General features: G+C 39.7%; 1 protein-coding gene and 1 long non-coding RNA gene across 3 annotated transcripts in view; one reads left to right on the forward strand and one right to left on the reverse strand.

The window, feature by feature from the left end:
- The window catches only part of LOC135251018 (uncharacterized), a 76,007-nt gene extending 58,284 nt beyond the window's left edge, over positions 1-17,723 (reverse strand). Inside the window, exons 1-3 of one of the 2 annotated variants that reach the window (XR_010329067.1) lie at positions 17,605-17,717; positions 13,569-13,640; positions 7,651-7,706 (exon numbers count right to left, since the gene is read on the reverse strand). This is a non-coding gene — a long non-coding RNA (uncharacterized LOC135251018). Of the gene's footprint in view, positions 1-7,650; positions 7,707-13,568; positions 13,641-17,604 lie in introns of both variants that reach the window. The other variant, XR_010329066.1, reaches the window with a different exon arrangement.
- Positions 1-19,136, forward strand: part of hs6st3b (heparan sulfate 6-O-sulfotransferase 3b) — a 93,643-nt gene that overhangs the window by 48,608 nt on the left and 25,899 nt on the right. The window lies entirely within an intron of this gene.

Raw genomic sequence — 19,136 nt, forward strand, 5'->3', positions numbered from 1 at the left:
ATCTCAGGGTTGAATTTGAGCAACCTTACCTCAATGACTTACAGATCAGGACTGCCCTTAAAGCAGGGAATGCGTTTTCTCTGCTTCCCAAAATGAGGGCTTGAGGTCTTAAGGAGTGCCTTTGTACCGTAACACAGATAAGGCAGGTTCATCAATGCTTGGAACATCCAACACTTTCCTTAGGTTTTAATCTAATTCTCACTTGGCCACTCAAACTGTTCTTTCGCTGCTATGTTTTACAGTGAGAACCAGAGTGAATGCAGCCTGGAACTCCCTTTTAAACCTGCCTGAAAACTGTGGGCAGGCAGCTGGGGTGAAAGTCAGCATCAGAAGTCAGGGCTTAATCAGGGAAACCCCAGAGAGAGGCGTGCTCTTATGTTCACACAGCAGTGATTAAAGCCCCTCACCGGGACTAATGAAGGCCCATGGCTTGGGCCTGACATGCACTCTGCCCAGTGGAAGAGTGCATGTCAGGAGTTAAGCGAATAGTGATTATACCACTGTCACTCTTCCCTCTGATAAGGAACAGGGAGGTAAACTCCCTCGCGTGGCTGAAGGTAAATCAATCAGCCCTGCTTCGCGGGTATTGCAGTCTGTGGGGTCAGGGCCGCAGAGGAGGGATCAACGGAGCAGCCTGACACCAGATCGTAGCGGACTTCGGCCTGGCCAAATCAGCAGCTCAGAGAGAGAATTTAAAGGGCTGCCTATTCCAAGTCACCTTTTTGATTTATTGCCTAATGTATCAGAACAGTATCCTTGGTGAGCAGAAACTGCTCCTTTCCACTTTGCTGTCCATTTATTTAGAATTGCTAAGAAGGTCCAACAGGGTGCTTGTATTCACTCTTAGTTTATTAAATCCTCAGAAAATCACATAGACACCGATTCAGTTTCCTGGACCAGGGTGTATAGTGTTCAAAGCCTAAACTTTTTATGGGACATGTGACTGACTGCTTAAGTGCAATGAACACTAGGTGCAGAGGAGACCAACAATTCTCCATTTGAAAAATAAGCCTGCTAAATATTTCATCCAACAACAGCCAAGTACTTTCACTTGGGATCTGCTAACTCATCTATGTAACTGGGCACTGTGTACACAAATCTGTCAGACACTGCCAGCTCTGTGTATACTGAAGGTAATAGGTGCTTTTTGAAAGATTTATCTCATTCATATTTTATTGCGGTATTGGTCTCCAATGTAGAAATATTGCTGGTTAAACAGTTTTTGGGTGTGAATATATTGGGGGGAAATGGCTACTTGCAGTCCAGGCAGTATTATGTTTAGCCCAAGGCTGTTTAGCTTCATAATTATAATAACTAAACACCCATTCATGTGACATAATCAAATTATGATACCTAATCTCCTCTCTTGCACACATACATGCTTTCCATCTCGCTCTCCTTCTGGTGGTTGCTACTGGTCCACGTAACACAGAAAAGGCACTCTCTCCTCAGCAGACCTGTGACTCAGCCTCTCAGGAAATCAGTGACAACCTGAGTAATATTTTTTGTGCCCACACAAAATGAAACAATGCCTGTCTGTTCTGGTCCCCCAATGGTGGTACAAATATTCCACTGTGGCCAGGAGAGCCGAGTCACTGGCCACCTTTTCAACACAGAAGTCCCACCTTTTGGTTCCCCTCCCATCCCCAACTCTTTGCACTTCCACCTTTTGTATTAATTCATCTTGTGCTCTTCTTATGGCTTTAGGTTTAATATTTAATATTTATTTTTATATTTTTCTGGCTTTTGTCTTGTATGTAATCTGCCTGTATTCAGAATGGTATTTTATTTCTTGGTTAGCATTTTAATTTGTACCACAACACAGCAATGAATAAAAACATTCATTTACACATTATTTATAAGATATGTGGACAGAATGCTAACAGCTGCAATAATTCTGACTCAAGCCAAGATGACTGCACACCTTATCCCTAATATTTTACCAAATATCTGCAATGATTGCTTGTGAGATTCAGAATTGGATTTGATGATCTTTTGTTTTTAAAGCTTTGACAGGCATAGCACACATATATATATATGAGACCTAAATATGTTATGAGCCCAAATATTCCCTCAGATTTTCTGAAATCAGCTTAGAAGTGTTCCATAAGTCCATTTTAATTTAGGTAGAGGGACTTCTTGAAACCATTCCTCGGGTCAATTTTAAAATTAGGTGGCTTAGTGGCTTCCTTTTGTTTTTGTTCACCCAACCTACAACATCCCTTTCCAAACAAATTAGTCTCTCTCATTTAAAGAGCAAATTAAATACAGAAGTTACTACACTCTGTCTGGATGTTTGCTGAAAATAGTATTGAAGGTCTGAGGCTGGGTAATTAGTCATTTATAACGGTAGGCCACATAGTCAATGATGTCCTTTAACTACATGCTGGCACCGAGGGAACTGTGCAGGACCATTGGCTGGTTCTTTGGCTTCTCTCGGGCAAAGTCTTAATCATTTTCTCACTGATACTTGTGCATTAACCATTCAGAACACCGCTGCTATGAGTATTGGAGATCTTAGTTTTCCTTAGTGCAAAGGCAATTCCAAGATAGGGCCTGGTTTTGTCAAAAACCAAAGAATCTGGGAGAAGAGGCAAGGAAGACAATAGATATAAGGTTGTTGGACAGAGAAATAAAAAGACAAGTGTCTTATGCGTTAGGAACCGGTGTCCATCTTATCATTTGGTTTTCCGACTGGCTCAGTGCAGGAAGTCCATTGGAAGTTTCTGGTCCGTTCTGACATTTCACAATAAAGTTAATGAATCTCCTTATTAGTCAGAGGGGTGACTCTTCCTGCTTTCTTGCTGTTTTAAGCAGATTCTCTTAGATATTGCATTGTAGAATATAAAACTACACAGAAGAACAGAGAAATTGAAATTGTTAAATCCTTTTCAACAATGAATGAAATGAGCCAGCTCTATGTAATAATAATAATAATAATAATAATAATTTGCTGATGAAATTTCTGGCTACAGGTAAAAATAATGTCTATTCTAATCCATTTGTTTTCGCAGTGATAGTGCTTTCCAGGGTTTTTTCCCCTACAAATGTTTGAGAGATTTATTTGGGTGGGTTTCTGTGTTACAATTGGCCTCTGTTCTGTTTATAATCAATAGTGATTTGATCCCTGCCTCTCATGTGGTAATCTAGATATCAGATTCAAGGTCCTGCAGACATAGCAGAAGTTGTCGTCTGGAGAGTGCATAAGTATTTCCTTGAACATCAGAGAAACTGTCAATTATGAATTATTAATACCCTTTTATCATATTAATGGTAAAAGCATCCTGATACTGGCAGCAGTGGAGACCTGAGACATTGAGATAACTTTATTAAAAATTGAAAGCGATAGGACGGGTGAATACAGTCCACTGAACTTGGAGTATTGGTCAATGAAATGAAACAGAATTGGCAGGGAGCCATTTTTCATTACTGTTTCAATAACAGAGACGATGATACGAGTGGACTCGTGTTTTACATTGATTTACAACTGTAGTTATTGTATAGTGAAAAAACATAGGTTAAATAACCTGCTCATGTGAAACAGTGATGGAATATATGATTTAAACAAGATGAGTATTTTCATCTCCTTTTATTTTATGCTATCTGGATGATCCCTCCTTTGTGTAATAATTTTTTTTTATACTGTACTGTGATAATCAGTGGTCATATATATATAATATATTATATATATATAGTAACTTATAGTCATTTCCATTGTGACATTTTTTCCTGTCACAAGATGCTTTTTCATGTGCAATAAAATACCTGCTGATCGAAACAAAGAAAGATTTGCAGTTGAGTGTACTGTAGCATATTATTATTGTTGGTGGAGAGTATACTTCAGAAACCTAATTAAACAGTTCTGATCTCCCTCCTGTGTAGAATCTTGCAAAATGTGAATTTTTTTCCCCGTCTTTTTTATGAATGAGTCATTGCTCGAGTTGTCTCGTTTGAACAATTTGCTTTCATTTCATCTCCTTCAGCCACCACTCCGATCAGGCTGTCAATTCCGTTAGGCCTTCTAAAACTACGATCTGTATGTCACGTCAGGAAATGCTTTGGTGCCCATCTTCAGTGGATCTCAAAGGCAATTCTGTCTACTTCGCTGTAACATCATTACCCTGTCTGTAGAAGGGGTGGTAGTCTGTCAGGTCTGTCTTATACCTCTGTCCTTAGACAACCTTTCAGCGCTGAGTGCCCAGCTGTACTCATTAGAGGGAAAGGGAGTGAGAGAGATAGAAGGGGCAGAAACAGCCTGTGGAGCCAAATTTAGCATCTGATCGGCCAATCGGCCCAGCATGAGGCACTACTGCCGCTCCACTGCTGTCAGAAGTGTCCCCTTCACAACGTCCCTTTTCCACAGCGCAGTCCCCTACTTTTTCCCATTATTATCAACAGGACAGGGATTAGTCAGTCAGACCACACCGAAGCACCACTGACCTTAGATAGATCTGTGCCTGGGAGCAGGGAGAGAAGGGGTCTGAGACACAACAGAAATTTAATGATTCAAAAGGAAATGCTGGATGTCAGGATATGTTATTTCTAACTTCTGCGTCTGGTGGAGTTTGCTTTCACCTGTTTATTTCACGGTTGTTTTCAGAGATGATAAGCTGAATGACAACCACAGGAGTTAGTCACCGCTCAGAGATAAACAGATGTCTTTTCATTCAGTGCGGTTTCAACTAGCAAAACGAATAATTATTCTGTTTGAAAGGAGAAAATAAAACCAGGGAAATATAGCCAGTCTCTAAAAACTAATATTCTTCTATAAAAAATGAAACCCAGGGAATATGTTTACAGTTACAAAAGCAGCCCATAGGCAATTTACTTTTACTTTTACGTTTATTTCAGGTAATTCAAAATAATTTAAAGCTCAGAACATATTTACCTATGCAAAATATTACAAATAAGGTCTGCTTATGATCACATTTCAATTAATATCCTTTAAGGTGTGATTTAAGTCCCTCAATGACTGGACATGAAAGAATAGAGAATAATATCCAGGGGAGAAAAAAGAATAGTACTTTTTATGAAAAGAACAGGGCCTAGCAATGTGTGTGCGTGCAATGTATTGTCTATGGTGCTGGTAGATGTTTTATTTTTTTTATTTTTTATTTTAGAAAATTTTTCAAACAATGAAGAGTACATTAAAGTGAAAAAAAAAACTGAATAATTTCAATGCTTCAATTACAGTGCAATGACTTTAGTAGCATATATGGTAAATTGTGAAATAAATATAAGGGAGAATAAATGAATGACATTTTTAGTTTGAAAATCTGCGTATTCTCTTGAATAGCCTACCCGTGGCCTGACATAATATATTTAGGTAAAAGAGAAAAACATAAAATGAGTATATATAGATGGCAGATAAAAAGAACAGGTTCTATCTGCCAGACCCCCACCAGTCTGGTTTCAGGCCTGGCCACTCGACCGAGACTGCACTCCTCTCGGTCAGTGAGTCACTCCATGCCGCACGAGCAGCCTCCCTCTCCTCTGTCCTGATTCTTCTAGACCTCTCCACTGCATTTGACTCTGTGGAGCACTCTATCCTCCTGTTCTCCCTGGCAGCAACAGGGATCTGCGGGACAGTCCTTGACTGGATTGAGTCTTACCTCTCTGACCGTTCCTTCCAGGTTGCCTGGGCGGATAAGGTATCACCACCCCGTCCCCTCGCCACCAGAGTTCCCCAGGGCTCAGTCCTCGGTCCCCTTCTCTTCTCCTTATACACCAGATCCCTTGGCCCTGTAATCTCTGCCCATGGCTTGTCCTATCACTCCTATGCCGACGACACGCAACTCTTTCTCTCCTTCTCCCCATCGGACACGCAGGTCCCTGCCCGCATCTCCGCTTACCTGAGGGACAACCAGAGCTGGATGGACAATCACCACCTGAAGCTCAACCCGGGAAAGATGGAGCTAATCTTTATTCCTGCTCTATCCTCTCCTCTCCTCGATTTTTCCATTTCCCTAGGGGACACCTTAGTGACATCATCACCTTGTGCCAAGAATCTCGGAGTGGTGATGGACAACAGGTTGTCCCTCTCCAAGAACATCGCAGCAGTAAGCCGGGCATGCAGATTTTTCCTGTATAACATCCAGAGAATTCGCCCCTTTCTCACCACCTACTCAACCCAGCTCCTGGTCCAAGCAATGGTTCTATCCTGCCTGGACTACTGCAACTCTCTTCTGGCTGGACTACCGGCATCTGCCATCAGACCCCTGCAACTCATTCAGAATGCTGCAGCTCGTCTGGTCTTCAACCTCCCCAGACACTCCCACGTCACTCCCCTTCTCACTACCTTCCACTGGCTGCCTGTTATAGCTTGCATCAAATTTAAAACATTGGTCCTAGCATACCAGGCAGTCAAGGGATCAGCCCCAGCATACCTCCACAAGATATTCAAACCCTACATGCCAGCCAGATCCCTCCGTTCTGCTACCTCAGGACGCCTGGCACCTCCCCCTCTTCACACTTGCGCTTCCAGAACACGTCTCCTGTCTGTTCTGGCCCCACGATGGTGGAATGACCTCCCTGTGGAGGTCAGAACAGCTGAGACACTGACCCATTTCAAGCGACGACTGAAGACTCATCTCTTCAGGCTACACCTCTCCCCATCCCTCCCTACCTCCCTGTAATCTCTTAAATGACTGTAAGCTTAGGGTTTTAACTAGGTAGCTGTTTCGTAGGTGGCTTAGTTAATGCACCTGTCTTAACTACTGCTTGTATTTTTCCATAGTCTGCGTCGTTGCTGTCCTCGTTTGTGTTAGTGTTAATCAGTTTAACCTTCAGGGTCCAAGTTGAACTATGCGGTTGTTCCCTGCACTTGGTCCGGTACTTCTCTCTAGGGTTTTCGTCATACTTGTTCCTGGTTATGGTTATACACCTTGTTGTACGTCGCTCTGGATAAGAGCGTCTGCCAAATACCTGTAATGTAATGTAATGTAAAGGAAAAAAATTAAATAAAAAATGTTACCTGCTTAAATTGCATGACAGTCTTAAAAGTAAAGCCACTGTTCCCTCTGCATGTGACCCACTCTGTGCTCTACAGGCTCTAGTTGATTTGAGCACTTCAAAAAATTAGTGAATTGTCTTTAACACTCAACAGGTTTATGGAAAATAACTTTAACAGTGTTAATTCACAATGTTTTACCTCATGCAGACGGCCCATTAATTTTGTGCTTTGTCCATGGCTGTTTTATTTAAGTAGTAGATTTACAACCACTAGCTCCTCTGGTTTGCTATATACACAGAAAAGAAGGCAGCAAGTCTTATCAAATGAAGTGAGAATCAGACCACTCAGCCATTGTAGACTGCACAGTGGTTCCTCACAGTTATAGGGCTAGTTTGTTCTCTATCGATTGTTATTGGCGAAGTCTGGAGAGCACAGCTGCGCTCGTTGACAACACAAGCTCCAGTATGAAGCTCTGCCGGTACATGGTTTCGCACTAGGTATTGAGCCTCCAACAATAATTCCATTGGACCCTCCTTCCTCCCAGCCATCTGTGCCTGTAGTCCCAGGCCTAACATATTTCACAATTTGGGCTGTGCAGCCAGTGGTCCCACATGAATTGCTCAGCAGTCCTGACAGGGCAATGGAAATGACTCTGGTGTTCAGGGGCTTGAGGAGCGGAATGTGTTGTTTCCCTTTACCTTGGTAATGACCTCCACTGGTGCTCTGCTGTCCCCCACCCCCTGCCTTTACACTCCTGCAGTCACAAGGAAGAAGTCTGTCAGGGTACAGTATGTATCCGATGACTCAGAGTTTTCTCAGAGGAACAGCACGCATCAGCCCACTGACAGGCCCTCAGGGTATCACTGTGGCAGTTAAGTGTGGTGTGGATGTCTCCCAGACACAGTTAAATTGATTCACAGGGTAGAAGATGGCTTTAACTGTTTTCTTTGAGAACTGCATTATTTTTAGAAAATACATCAGCATGGAAAGCCACAAGTCTCGATGTATCTACAAGGACTATTAGGTTTTAAGGTGCATGCCAGATGAGTCAGGTTCTGTCCTTCCAACTTCCCATAAGCTGGCCTGCATTCTGTACTCCTCTTTTTACATCAGATGAGGGCCATCATGTGAGCCTTCTGGGCTAAATATTATTATTATTTATAACCTCTATACAGTGGACCAAAGCATGCAAGGGACCTGCCCCTTCATCTATTATAAAGTCGGAGCTCTTGGGTAACCCAGGTAACACAAAATGCTTCAAAAACATCGAGCAACATTCTGGTCAGATTTTAATCTGTTTGTGAGATAACATAATGATGAGAATGTTCCCCAGTCTTAAAACATATTTTCTGCTCCAAACAAGATCTTTCAAAGTCACAGAAAAATGTTCCAGGCATGTCACACTCAAATACTGGAAAACTCCCTGATGATTATCATTTAAACAAGAAACACCATGCAAGACGTGTCAAATATATTTTTAAGAATGTTCCGAATAAAACCATTAAAATGGCAGGTTTTTTTAACATTGCAATTATTCTTTCTTTTTTTTTTAAATATGAATGAGAAATCATTGTTCCACGTGAATAACGTTAATTAACATATTATGGCCATCTCTGTAGTGCTCTTAGTAATTTAAATATGACACTCAAGGGATAAAGAGTAAACTGGACAACTGTATGTTCCGGGACTGTTTGCCATAGAGGCATACTATGCAGGAGTTTTAACCATGCTGTGGTCTTGTGTTTACAATCAAAAAATTATCCTCCTCTTTTCTCAAGCCCGCTTGCTCACCTCCATTGAGGGCAAGAAACAGCCGTGAGTGCAGCAAGCATAACTAGCTGGATAGCTTAAGGTAACCTTACTTACAGGTCCAACAGAAGACATACCAACTCTGTGTCAATTTCCATCCCCTTGGTGTACTTCAGTTGTCGTCACCAAGGAAAAGCAATGCCAAGGTTGGCTCTTGGTTGATTTTTGAATGAGCCCTGTCGGCTTGTCATTTCACTTCACTGTACTTGTGGTTCTTAACTTTTACATTCACTTCTTCACTCCACCACTTCAGTAGCTAGCAAGCTATTTCCAACTTTTTCCAACTTAGCTTATTTTTGCTTGGACTCGCCCAGCTGAAAACCCTTTAGCCCCACTTCCCCGCTAACTCTCTCACTGTGGGGGTGGCTATCTGTGCTGCTGTCTTCTGCCCCTCACTCATCCCCTCCAGTTGTCTCTCGCGAAGGCGTAAAAGTTAATCTTCGATTTGAAGACCTACTTTTGACACCAAGGTAGCAATTTCCGCAAAAGACAAACCTGGGGGATCGCACTTTTGAGCCATTCCGCTCGTTAATAAATGAGCAAAATGGCTCATAAGTGTGATCTGCCAGGTTTGTCTCTTGCTGACATTGCTACATTGGTGTCAGCAGGAGGTCTACAAATCAGTTTCCTGTGCTTAAATTCAAGCAGAGGAAAAACATAACTGGCCATACGCACTAACTGCATGCTCTTTTAATACCCAACTTGCAGCCCCTAATGCAAATCTAATGCACCAAAAACCCACAGAATCTAACTAATCTAATTTCCCTTTTCGATGCTGTCTAACTTCCAACACCAGGAAGTAATTTATGACCTTTAACTTTATACAATAAACGGCAGCTAGCCACTTAGCCAGCCACCATTACAATACGTTTCTTAGTATGGTTAATTAATCATTACAAAATACTGGCACATAAATGAACTGTACAATATTTATCACTCCTGAGTTTGATTATTTCCTTAGTTATTTTGCTATCCTTTTCAATTTGTGATATCAGTGATCCCTAGCTGGTTAAGTGATCTATCAATTATTATAAGCTGTAGCATTCAGTATGTGCCCCAGCACAGAGGAGGGGAGTGTAGACGTGTGGTGCTCTTCTACTTCACAGACTTCAGTGGGGTTTCAAATAGCCTCTGTGCCGTATGAACAAGTAATGTAATGTGTATCTAATTAAGATGAATGGCAGGTTGTCTGTTGTACATCCAGCCTGAATCGATCGGGAGACTGTGTGAGTGACAGATCCACTGCAGGTCCAGTTTGTTGCCAGATCAGAATGCAGATATACTATGTGCTGATTCCAGCAGGAGAGAGCAACTTTACAAGTTCTCTAACACCATAGTGTGAGTTTGTGGATGTATTTCTCATTGAAATGTCAGGCTGGTGCAAAATTACATAGATCATTGGCACTTCTGGTAGCAATAAAGATGATTTAACATTGCAATAATATTTATAGAGGTTATTTGACAGGAAAAAAACATCTTCACCAAGATTTGATGCCATCATCGCCATTTGAATCCTCATTTTTCACTCTTTAATTGTGGAATTATTAAAACAGCCCATGGAACACAAAGTACAAATTGGTTGCTAGTTTTCTAAATCATCTTCCAGAAGATGTATTCTTTGTCGGAGGATGAGGAAGGCATAATTTGAAGGTCTTGGTAAAAGTATTTGTAATAATTTAAATACTTAATTAAGCCTAGGATACAGAAGCTTGGTTTATAACTATAAGTCACGGGATGGATTGTGTGCCAATGAGATGAAAGAGTACCAATGTAAAACAAAAGCGTATTAGTAGATCAAACTCAAAAGTCTTAAACTCATCTACGTGTGTGTGTGTGTGCGCACGTGTACGCGTGTGTGTTGACAGAATTTTTGTTAGATTGTTTGTTTCAGCTTCTGATTATGCCATCATCTTTACATAATTCTTCTCAGTTTGTGAGCGAGCTGGTTTCCATAAAAAGGTTTTCATGTTACATTTTACCTCAGACGCATTTCAATACTTCCTTGCCCGAGTATAAACAAAGCCTATTCAATACATTAGCCATTACACGTTAAATTCCATTATAAGACCATATTTGTCTGTAAGCCTGTCAAGAGCTATTGTATGCGGAGTAATGTTTGGCATTTGTAGAATTTTTTTGTAGGTCACTATGAAAGGGCAAAAGCAAGAAAACAGTTTCATTTGTTTTGATGTATTGATTTAAATGTTCTATAGTAAAACATGTAAATAAGAGACAGTACATGATACGGCAGCTTGAAAACCTACTCTGGGAAATATTATAACTGCATGGATGCAGATGTGCTGTACGGGGTAAACCTGCAGATAGTGACAGAGCACAACCTAAATGGGGTGATTAACTCATTGATGTCTCTGTAGATATATCCAAGAGTGGATTATTTTCATTTACTGGAATGTCTGATTTAGTATCAACTATTTTAATACAATAAATAAATATTTCATTATTTTGATTTAGTCTATGCTGCAGGTTCCCCTGAGCCTCATCATAAATAAAAAATTCAAATGCCACAAATTCCACCTGGACAAATGAAAAAAATCTTCAGAAAATCATGTTCCACGACTTGACGTGATCATGGAAGTGGAGTGTGCTGTAATTCACTACTTGCAGAGACACTGAGGTGTGTGGATGACAGGTTTACTCTGAGTGACATAATTCCTATTTTCATCAAGCCCACCCCTTTTCAAAACAGCCACTGTATAGTGCTTGTGTAGTAAAAAAAAAAAAAAATGATAATAATTAAAAATGAAATTCCTAGTGTTTTGGGAGAGTTCCTCTTAACAAGTGTGAAATATCTCAAGCCGATATGCTGCATACCGTAAAATACAGGCTATTAACCAAAATGGAAAAGAGCCAAACCTCTAAGCAAATAACAGTTTAAGCAAATTACCCAAACTGTTTTTAATCAACATTTGCTCTGCATTTTTATCATTAACATTTGCCAGATCCAACCTTTATAGCCCTCCCCCCTTTTTACAACTTGAGCTTCTCGTCCATAAAACAGCCATTGCATTTTAGAATTTGCAAAGAGTTATGTGGCAAATAACACTGTCATAGTCACTAGACACTCTGCATGGGCAGTAAATGTAAGCTTTTATTATCATTGCAATGTTTTAAGGCCTCGCCCATAAATAAGACAGATTGTGATTCCTCGTTCAGACTACCCATTTTGCTTTATAGACAAGGTTTCCGATTCCAGGACCTTCATTATCCATCCATAAAAATATGTATTTAAAAATCTTACATTTTGATTGGCTCACTCTGGTATTGGTCTCTGTGTTCACTATACATCTCTGAGTAAGAGGTCTGAATCTGCCTTGCTTCATGCCTTTTCATGGTTTCAAAGTTTTACATTTAGCAAACACTCTTATCCATGGCAACTTTCATAAGTGCATACATACATATTTAGGCAAGAAACAATGCTAATGCTAAGTGGTCTAGGTCACAACTGATAGTGGCAAATACATAATGATATCAACAAATTAGGAAAAAATTGAACAATTGTTATCTCAAAGTAGAAATTTCCCTTCTATACTCTAGGTGTAGAAGGCAAGAACAAAATATATTAGTAAAAAAATGTTTACTTCTTTGGTTTGGATTTTGTGTCTTTGCTTTTGGATTTGGTGGTTTATATTCCTTACTAACCTGGCACACTGGAGCTCAAGATCTGATTATTTTATTCTGCTTGTCTCTAGTCCAGTTGTGTATGTAAGTCTGGAGTATATATTGCTCTTGATCAGGGTACCATAGCCTATACTTAAATCAATTCAGAAGGAATTGTACAGAAACAGTACCCTATGAACAGCACATGCTAATATTTTAACATATTGACTTTAGGTTGTGTTCTCTCTTCTTCATTGAGTCAAAGACAAGAGTTGACATTAAAATGAATTTCTATCACAATGCTAAAGGCCATACTAGCAGTAAGGCAGGATTACATACAGTAGATAAAGAACTCAACACAGTATCGGGGTGGGTACTGTATCCATTCTCACTAGAGCCATAGCTTACCCCTTTTTGGCCACTGCCATAGACATGGTCTGTCTCCATCAGTCTAAACCTAGCTTGAACAGGTGTATCTAGGTAACAGCTGTAGTCAGTGGAAAACATTCACAACTACAGGTTGGCTTTTTTTTATGATGACATTTCAAACTCTCAAAACATATAGGCTACTTGATTTGTGTTTGTTTTTCTGCAGTGTCACCTAGTGGCGAGGAGTGTTGCCTCCACTCACAGCAGCAAACACAGGCTGCTTACAATTAATTTGAGTTTATTTGTTATTGATACTTATTAAACTATGATACCATGCTAAGGCTGTACAGATATTGTACTTGTTTATTATAGCCAGAGCTAAGTTACAACACCTTACATATAATGTTGATGTACCCAATAGAATGTGGGTCAAAAAAAAACTGGACAGGTCTCTAATGAGCTGTTTTTCTTGTATCATAAAGGGGATTCCTTCAGTTTGAAAAAGCCATCTTGTCATTATAATGTGCATAAATTCAATTTGTACATATTTGCTTTTTGGTCATTCTAATGAGCATCTTGAACACAATTTGTGATTGTGATGGAACTGCAGTGTACGTAAGCAAGGATAAATGTTCTTTTTTAAAATGTGTATGTTTCACTCTCAATGCAGAACAGGAAGTGACACAAAATTTCATAGTATTCATGCTCCTTACAGCTACACCTTGTGCATTCACTTTTTATTAACTATTGTGTCTCTCTCTCATGTTATGTCTGTCTCTCTTATGTATACATCAACAATGGTACCAAAATGTTTGATTACCGGCTGTGTCCGTTTGTGAATCTGTTGCAATGTGGTCTTCTAGGGAGTCACAACTGGGCACAGCTGAATAAACTGTGGAAAAAATCGTATCGGGTCAGGGGGGAGTTCCCATTCCATTATTTTTGCATCTGGGGGCTGATTTAATACAAAGCTGTGCTTTTTGTGTACTGTGTACGCTGTATCACGGTATACATCTACATGCATGTAAATAAATATGTTTTATTGGAAACATATTGTCTTCTGTGCCTACTTATCACCTCCCTTGGCTGCGTCCTATTAACCTTCTCGATAATATCTCTTTATATTTTGGGTCTATCAAAATCAGCTGGCTGTAGCATACTGAAAAACATTGGTAATTTCTTGCATGTAATAAAACATGTATTTTAAGGCATTAAAATCTCAATATGTTAGCAGATTCACTTATTAATGAACAGTGCGAGCAGTTGAAGTTTAGCTGTGTTTCAAAAGTCACCTGCTTCTGCAGAGGCTGCTGCAGAAAAATAAATGTCCCTCTCTCATAAAATAAATATACGGAGGCACACAAACACATGCAGCCCAAGGGAAAGAGGTACTGAAATCTGGCAGTTTTGTTACATCGCTATGTCTTTGAATATTGAATTGCTACCGAAACAAAAATCTGCAGGGTTAGTGACCACAAAGTCACAGTTTTTTTGTCTACTTGTAGTTATCTGTTATCTTATCTTGAACCATCAACATCCAGCACACATAATTTGCGAGGTAGATTAGTGTTAAGGACTCAGAAAGTGGAGACTTGACAGAGCTGCCTGCTTCTACAGCACCTTTAAAGGCTGGTGTGGCTACAGCTAGCACTAGTGTTGCTATGACAGAGAAAGTGAAGTTACATATAATTGATAATCATTTGCTAATTTAGAATATCTGGGTTTGTGTTCATTGTGAAATACAGCTTTAAAAACAAATTATCTGTTGTTCCACTTCATGATTAACCATATATCAATGTTCTATCATAACCACTTCTGTGTTTCTGTCCAAATAGAGATACAGATAATTTTTATTGATTTAACAGATACAAATTCAGATGTAATTTCTGCACACCTACAGCACCATAAAATTATAATTGTATTCATAGACACTGTATATTAACCCAGGAAACTTTCCTGACTGTGCAGTTTCAACCAATGAGGGATGAGGAGGCTGTGATGGCTGAAAGTATGAATATCACTCCAAGTGCTTTCTATGGTAGCATGCTGACAAGTAAATGAAGAAGCTTGTCATTCACGCGTTTCTTCCCAGGTGACATGCTGTCCCCATTCCATCACGATCCAACAGCAAAGCAAGACACAAATTCTCAAAAATGGTCCATTACAGGCTGCCATAGCAGCAGGAGCACGGCATGTGGGACCGTTAACCCTTACACATAATGCATGTCCCTGGGGTCTGCATTCCTCAAGCCAGATAAGCAGAAAGACCAAAAACATACCAGAGAGACAGCAACCTGCCACCCCACTTTCAGGGAAGGGGGACATGTACAGTATGAACATGTCAAGGCTCACTTGAATTTCCCTGACAGTGCAGCAACTTTCGCTGAAAAGCCCTTTTTACTTGTCGGTACAGTGCGCTTGACAGAATGTATAGGACATGGGGCCTGTGTGTTTTTTCACATTAAATAGTTTGCTTCTTGCGGTATGTCCATATAAATTATATTTTTCCAATGTAATTAAAGGGACAAAATGTTTTATTTATTTATTATAAATAACTGCAGACAAAAATCATATGACACGATAATACAATGTTACAAAGTCACAATAATACTCAGTGCTTATGTGGGAGGGGGGGTGTAGAGGGCAAGGAGTCGCAGATTACCTGTTCGTCCATATATACATATGTAACCGTGCACCAACATGAAAATATTCAACATAAAACTACTTATACTATATAGGTATATACATATACACTTTTATTTATTTCTGTCATTTTCACTATCAAACCAATTGAAATTCACTCCACATAGGATTATATTGATCTTATGTGTTCCATTCTCTGGCTATGGCTCTCTCGATATTTAAATAATAGGACAACAAAGTCTATTCTTTCAGTTTCAGTGATCCATTGTCTTTCCCATTTTTCAATATGACTTCAAAAGGATGTAATGTTTTAATACAAGTGTTTTGCATTCCCAGATCTTTTAATAGCAGTAATAATACTGAATAACACAAAATTTTAATCACTGTCCAGTTAAGATTCAACAGGTGAAGATTTTGGCCTTTTCCCTATTCCAAATAAAAATGTGCTTGTCCATCTTTCGGACAGGAAGTAGAAAAATTCAAGAAGGGTCTCTGACTATAGAGCGGTATGAAGTCTATGGCTGAAATTTTCACATCAGGATTGATTACATACACATTTTGCATAAAAACACTAAAGGGAAGATCCACTAAGAAAGAATAGTTGTGATTCACAAGTACAATAATAGCCATGCTTTTAGTTGTAAGACATGATTGTCAGTCATCAGATCAGCCATCATAAGATATTTCTTTTAGAGCAAAGGTCATAGTTTAACCTAGGAGCTGTGCCTTGTCTCAGTTGTCTGAGTCTTGGTGTCAAGTTAACTCTCAATGCAAAAAGTCAAAGCCTGGTTCTGATCACAGTTTTGAAGCTGAGCAAGCGCTGACTCAATTGCATTAATTGGAAACTTGCCCGTCATTTTACAAGGGATTCATTTTAATTTGTTACACAAATGATGGATTGGGAATAATAATGAGTAAAAAGACACCACTGAGCCACAGATGAGATTGGTTCAAAGGCCAGCAAATGGACTGCTTCTGTATTTCTACGAACAGGTTACTCTCAATTCATAGAACTAGACCAATTGCATGAAAGATTTTTAGGAAAGAAATTACATGGTTATTGGAGTTGTATGAATATTTGTCTCTGTAAATAGCAGGGGCAATGTCAGCTCTGTCATCAAGCAGTTATAGTATTGCACACCTAACCTGTTAGCAGTGTCTCTTGCAGCTATCACAGCTACCATGATCATGCAGTTTACATATTTCAAGGCGTTAGTTTCAGGTAATCACAAACAATCTATGCTTACAGCAACTTGTACTTTCCAGTCATCTTTGTGACTTGGAGATGCCCTATTGAGCCCCATTTGCATTATGAATTGTAATTTTGGCAATAAAATGTACATAGATAACACAATTGCACTATGTACATACAGCTGTATGACCTAGACAGCGTACTGTATTTCCATGGCAACGAGGTTACATGCACTTTCCACTATTCACTCTGTGACTTGCGAGTAAAACCTTTCTAGTACTTGCACACTTGCAACAGTTTAAGGCACACAAAAGCATCACAGTAGTTTTGTGTATTCTCGCTAAATGTTTTCATTATGTGCAGACCAGATACATTACCCTAACCCTGACACCCTGATCCCCCTACCCACACACACACATATTGTAGCAGAGGGTGTACACCTCCACTAGGAGTTTACTGGTGAGGCGTTATAATATGGACATGAATGACTCCGGTTAAAGAATCTGGCTTCAGAGGAGTGATATATTTTATTCTCATTAAACAAATGCAATTGCTATTAAGACATAGAGAAGGCAATGATGAATTTGAACCCGATTAGACCAACTGTAGTAGGTTGGGTAGGGATGCGTGTGAGTGTGGTCAGTAAAATAAAGGGGGAAATAAAAAGAAATTAAATATATACACACTTGGCATTGGGGACAATATTAACGTTGGTGCTAGTTCACAGAGTATTAAATAATATAAACTGATGACGACCATTGTCATTAAATCCAGCGTTTACCGAACACGAATACGTATCGTGATAATGACAATGGAACATAAATTGCATCAAAGTGATTTTCACTTAGCCTACAAGAGAAATGCGGCTGTGCGAAATTAGCAAACAAAATCTGGTCGGAAAACGCGCGTTCATGTCGGATTAACATAAATAAACCCACAACGTGGTTGAAGCCAGAAAAGACGCATTTAACTGCCTTGAATGTATGATCAAAATAAGTTAAAGTAATTTTCCGATACTCACATTAGTTGCATGAACGAACAAGCAGCAAACGAAATTCGGGAAAGTTTCCATAAATGGCTACCGCTCTGCCAGCGCACATGCCAAACAAACCAAAAACCTGTTTTATAGTAAAACCACGCCAGAACACTAGAAGCCGCTGACATGCTTTCCCACACGTATTCTTGATCAGGTCTGAACACCTTGGTCAGGATGCCGGGCAAATATCATCAATTTCAATAACAAATATTGATATTTTTTATTTGACAGGGACAATGCACGTTGATCAGCATCACTGTTCTGTGATGTAAATGTGCCAGATTTAGCCAAATGGCTCATTTCCATCTGCTGCCAGCAGCATGCCTGTTTCTTAAAGAAATACAAAATTAACCTAAAACACATTTGCTTTTAATGTACACTTACTCATTCGGATGGTGTAGTGCTACTGCACTGTGACTTGGAGAAACTCAAAATGCCAGCAGTGGAAATTTGTTAGGAAGTTCTCCTATGCTTCAAATCTGATTTACCAATACAGATCCTTGCCCATCGTCTTTGAGTCCACATTCAGCAGTTTGAGTGATATGACTGCAGTATGTTGTAGCCACAGAAGAAGGACTGGGACTCTGGATACAGTCAGTGATCTTGTCACGGGAAATAATGTGTTCTGTGAATGAGAAACCAGCAGTGGGAAACAAAAGTGGGCTGTAGCGAAATGAAATACAAGTCTGAATCATCTGCTGCTCTGCTGGGCTACAGTTAATCTAGAATAGTGTTGACCTCAACCAGTGTGTCCGCATCTCTGGTTGGGAGCAGAGGACTAATCTTGTGCTGCTCTGAGATAAAAAGTTATAAAATAAAATATGGTTACCTTGGGAACAGAGCAGGGCAGGAGAAAGGCTGGTTGAAATTAATAGGCACCTCACACATGAAAATGAAATGCAGGGGAAATGCTTGTTTAGACATGCTGTTCATATCTTGTAAAGGCAACTGGTGACAAATTAGTACTTTTCTGTCCTAAGGTCATTTTCAAATGCTTACCGACCTTTCCTTTCCCAAAAAATGTCAAAGTGATCCCATGCTCTCATTTGAAATACAATATATAAAATAATAATTGTAAGGTTCAGATCAGTTTTCTAAGAACATACCTTGGTATCCCTTAAGTTACATGGCCAAAACATAATTTCAGTGAAATAATGAGATAAGAAATGTGTCAAAGGATGTCCATCAGTGTACTCAATGCATGTCAGGTGTGATTAATTTGTAGCTGCTAGCAGCCCTGTAAGTGTGTGGCTCTAAGAAGCCACACACTTGGTGGACGTAGATGAACTGAAGCCAAGGTTTTGCTGTAAATATTTATTAAGCTGCCTTTTTAACCATTGGTGACTTTGAATTCCAGTAGAGGCATATGTAGAGGTCAGAGTTTACAGCTTTCATGATGCCTAATTATCGGTTCAGTTTCACCCATAAATCTCACAAAGAGTAGCACTACTGGAGGTTTAACAGTTTTTCAGGAAACAAAAACATGCTAAGATAACTCCTTTTTCCTGTTGTAAAGG

Source organism: Anguilla rostrata, chromosome 3 (genome assembly GCF_018555375.3).
Source record: "Anguilla rostrata isolate EN2019 chromosome 3, ASM1855537v3, whole genome shotgun sequence".
NCBI lineage: Eukaryota > Metazoa > Chordata > Actinopteri > Anguilliformes > Anguillidae > Anguilla > Anguilla rostrata.